At 35.1% G+C, this 4,577-nt stretch overlaps 1 non-coding gene across 1 annotated transcript; it reads left to right on the top strand.

The window, feature by feature from the left end:
• The first annotated feature begins 3,835 nt into the window (after window positions 1-3,835).
• On the top strand, window positions 3,836-3,904 carry LOC116528473. The gene has a single exon (XR_004259048.1). It is a non-coding gene; the product is annotated as a small nucleolar RNA SNORD2 (small nucleolar RNA).
• Window positions 3,905-4,577: the final 673 nt, after the last annotated feature.

Genomic DNA, 4,577 nt, shown 5'->3' with positions numbered 1-4,577 from the left:
TCAGGAACAGCAGGCAAAAGGTCTGGTATCTGGGCATCAAGTAAGAGAACCAGTGAATTAGTAGCATGAAAACAAAGCTTAGCTTAAGCCCCCACTATCTGGTTCTTTCCATATATTCTGTCAAGGTAGCAATACTCTATGAATTGCCTGACCCCATATTATAGTGGAACAATAGTGATTGTCATATAACATAATAAGTATAACTAATATTAATTGCATACTTAATACATCAAGCACTCTTCTAAGTGTTACATCTACTCTCTCACTTATCTTCAAATTATCCTATGAGGTGAGTGCTATTATTAGCCCCATTTTGCTTATAAAGAAACTGAAAATGAGGTAGGAAAAATATTTTATCAATTATTACTCTATGTCTTAAATGCAGTTGGCCTTTGGTATCTGTGGGTTCTGCATCCATAGATTCAAGCAACCACAAGTTAAAAAATATTTGGAAAAAATTGGGCCTACATTGAACAAGTATAGACTTTCAAAATATGATATTATTTTTTAAACAACATAGCATAACAGCTGTTTATACAGCATTTAATTGTATTAGGTATTATACATAATCTAGCAATGTTTTAAAATATGACGGAAAATGTGCGCAGATTACATGCAGATAATATGCCATTTTACATAATGGATTTGAGCTTCCCTGGATTTTAGTATCCACAGGGGCCCTGGAACCAATCCCCCACAGATACTGAGGATGACTGTATTACATTCTATTGTCACATACAAAGAAAGATGCTTTAAATTGACATTTGGAGACTAATTACAAATGTTTTGAAGAATACTGTGTGGTCCATTGTGTGACAGGAGGGAAGTCTGACAAGCAGCTGCCATTGACTCCACAGGGTGCATCCTCTATACACCAAGGTCAGATCCTCATTCTTTAATGTCAGAAACCAATTCACCCAGGGACAATCAGATGCTCAGTGATAGATTCACACTAGGCTGATTAATAATGTTTATTTATAGTCATTCCAGTTCACATATTTACAGGGCGGAATGTGTGCTCTAAATGGGAAGAATGCCATAGTGCTTCCTATACCACTTCCTACCTCAAAACCAAGATAGCCATGACATATATTAGTAATCAAAAATTTAGCTGATATGAGTGGAGTGACAATAAATACAAATGGATAACGGGATAGATATTTAACTCAAAACATAGAGAAGCCGGAAGAAATGTCTCAGCCATATACCTGTGAAAACATTTTGGTGTAGAATGTGGTCCTATCCTTATATTCAACATTAAGCCCTATTCACTGCTGCCATTTTCTTTTGTGCTGCTGAACTCTTTCAGTATCTATATACATGCTTTAGTCAGATTGATTGAGGTAAAACTGCTCCTGTATATATATGCTGTTCCTTTACCACTGTCTGTATGTTGATTTAATTAGTTTATCTCATAGAGATTATAGCACTACACAATCTGCTATGTCCTGCTTACAGCAGAGATAATTGCAAAATAAGGAAACGTATATGAAAGTGGATTATTGAAGATGACTTTGAACAATTGTATTCAATAGGTACAGGCCAGGGCTTTTAAATCTGTGTTTTTAATAAGCACCATGCTTACTCTTTGGTACCTTAAAGTTTCTAGATTTCAACTCTTTAGTTATGAGGTACTGCTCTCATTTATTGAATTATCTAATTATCACTGTAATTAAGGGAAGTTATTCCATTTACACAGAAACTGTTAGGACCAGATTATGGACTGCTTCAAGTTAGGTGTTACCAATCTCAGGTCAAGAATGGCCACGTTTTTAGACCACAATTTTGCACAACAGCAAATTTGCAGTCCAACAAGAAAGCTGGGTTTTGCTTTTATGTACTCACTATACATAATGGGCAGGAATTGTAAATAATGTGGTTATGTTTACAATGTAGGACTTAATATCCAGATGTTCAAGCCATGTAGAAGGTCACAGTTTCAGTAACAGAAGTCACAATCAGAGTTGTTGGGTCAGATTGAGTGGGGAAAACAGATTACATGAGACCTAGAACGGGCAGTAGTCTTCACTCAGTACCAAAGTTGGCAGATTACTCTTGATCCTACAGCAAGGACTGCCTATCACCTTATTTAAGCAGCCATAGTAAGTGACTGGATAAGAACTATTAGGTTGGTGCAGAAGTAATGGCAAAACCTCAATTACTTGTTTACCAACCTACTGACTATCTTGCTTTATTTCTTTCATTAAAGCAGAAATTTCTGTGTGAAGAGGATTGTCCTGTAAGTCCACTTTATCTGGCAGATCTTCAGAGTTAAGGCAGATTATTTGGCATTGTCCTCAAATTTCTAGCTTCTACTTTATCTTATTCTTAGGAGGCACAAGCAAGAATACATTGTCTGATTAATAACAATAATAATATCTCCTGTTAGAGTGAAATAATAGACATTGGTAATTCTAAAAGGTGGGGTGGAGGAGGAATAAGAGGGTTAAAAAATAACCTATTGTGTACAATGTCCATTATTCAGTAAAGGCCCAGATTTCACCACTATGCAATATATCCATGCAACAAAACTGCACGTGTAACCCCAAACTCTATTTTTTAAAAATATTCTGCCAGTTCTTTTCTTATATGGGTCAGACTGTAAATTTTCAAAGTTTGTCTCTTTTCTGAACTTGCACTATGAAAAAATAATATATAGAAATTGTTAGCACTTTGCTCTTAGATCATATTAAAAAGTGTTTATAATAAAATTATTAATAATCATGGAAGTATGAGAAAACATTTGATTAGAGATTTATAGCTATCAAAAAGAGCATGGGCCAGGTGCACTCTAAGTTTTCTTTGGGTCCAATATTAAGATTTTAGACTTCAGGTCTTAATTGCTTTCTTTATAGTCTCGTCCTTGTTAGGAAGCTATATTTTCCACTTTCATGTTCACATTACCAAATGTAGGACCAAATAAAATGTTTGGTCTCCTCCTCTGTTTTCCGCACCTATTATTGACCAGATAATTCAATCAGGAGAAACCAAACACCTTTGTTTCCAGCTGAGCTATTTTCTTTTTGATTACTTTGGTCTCACAGGCCTAAAACAAATCTTCCCTGGTTCCTATCAGCTGTTTTGCTTTCTTTGTATTTGCTTCATTACATTCTTGAATTGATTTCTTTTGTCTGTTGGGTACATTCACCTCTGATCTTTTTATTCCTCACAAATACTTAAGTGTGTGACAACTATAAAAGGAAGAAGATAATTTATAACTATTTTCTATGTTTCAGAGTTTCCCACCAATGATTCTTTCACAGCATCAAATAGTCAAATAATTCACTTTGACTTCTAGATTAGTATTGATAGTATTCAGAAAAATGGTGGTCTTTCTGAAGGTCTCTTGTTTCAGCTGAACAGTGAATCAAGACTCAGTTTTCACTGCTCATTTGACTTTTGTTGAACACAAGGAAAGGGTGAATGTTTTCTATTTTTTTTAAGCTGAAGGTCAAACTCTAACAAAGACAATATATGTTCAGACTCTGAGTCAAACATGTCACCCATGCTAGCCCAATGTTCCATCTTTAACATAAAAATATTCTACAGTGAAGACTTAAATTTTCCTTATGATTTCATCAGAAACGGTTAGGAATTAACCGAAATATCAACGTTTCAGCAGATTTTTGATAAATACTAAATATTAATTCATTGTACTAATACAGTACTGTAACTGGTGTTCTACTAGCGAGCTCAGTATTATTTAAAGTTAAGATTAAGGGCTTTGGTGCCAAATCACTTGAGTCTAAATATTTGCTCTGCCTCTTACTGGTTTTGAATTTATGAGTAGCTTTCTTAAATTGCCTCAGTGTATTTATTAAAAACAAAATCTATCTGATGAAATTATGGCAGTCATCTTTTGAGAATGACCTGAAATGAAGAGAATACTCATTGCTGATTACTTGATTATTTGAGCATAGTTCATGTTCTAAATGGAATACATGGTGTGAATAGAAGTGACGTTTTGATGTGGGATTTGTAAATATGTACCATGCTTAAAAAAAACAACACCTACCTCACTAGATTAAATGATATAAGACATATAAAATATTTAGAATAGTTTCTAACACTTGCTAAGTACACAATAAAAGTTAGCTATTAAGTTGTGTACTGAAAAACTTGCCAAGTATGTGTGATGGTTAATACTGAGTGTCAATTTGATTGGATTAAAGAATCCAAAGTATTGTTTCTGGGTGTGTCTGTGAGAGTGTTGCCAAAGGAGATTAACATTTGAGTAAGTGGACTGGGAAAGGCAGATTCATCCTCAATTTGGGAGGTCACAATCTAAGTTGCTGGTATGGCCAGAATAAAAGCAGGAAGAAGAATGTGGAAGGACTGGATTGGCTTAATATTCCAGCCTACATCTTTCTCCCATGCTGGATGCTTACTGCCTCAAACATCAGACTCCAAATTCTTTAGCTTTGGGATTCTTGGATCTTTAGCCACAAACTGAAGGCTGCACTGTTTGCTTCCCTACTTTTGAGGTTTTCGGGCTTAGACTGGCTTCCTTGCTCTTCAGCTTTCAGATGGCCTATTGTGGGACCTTACCTTGTGATTGTGTGAGTCAATAATTCTTA

Source organism: Sapajus apella, unplaced genomic scaffold (assembly GCF_009761245.1).
Source record: "Sapajus apella isolate SASKATOON/1434 unplaced genomic scaffold, GSC_monkey_1.0 scaffold58, whole genome shotgun sequence".
NCBI lineage: Eukaryota > Metazoa > Chordata > Mammalia > Primates > Cebidae > Sapajus > Sapajus apella.
This window is presented reverse-complemented; position numbering and strand designations above follow the sequence as displayed.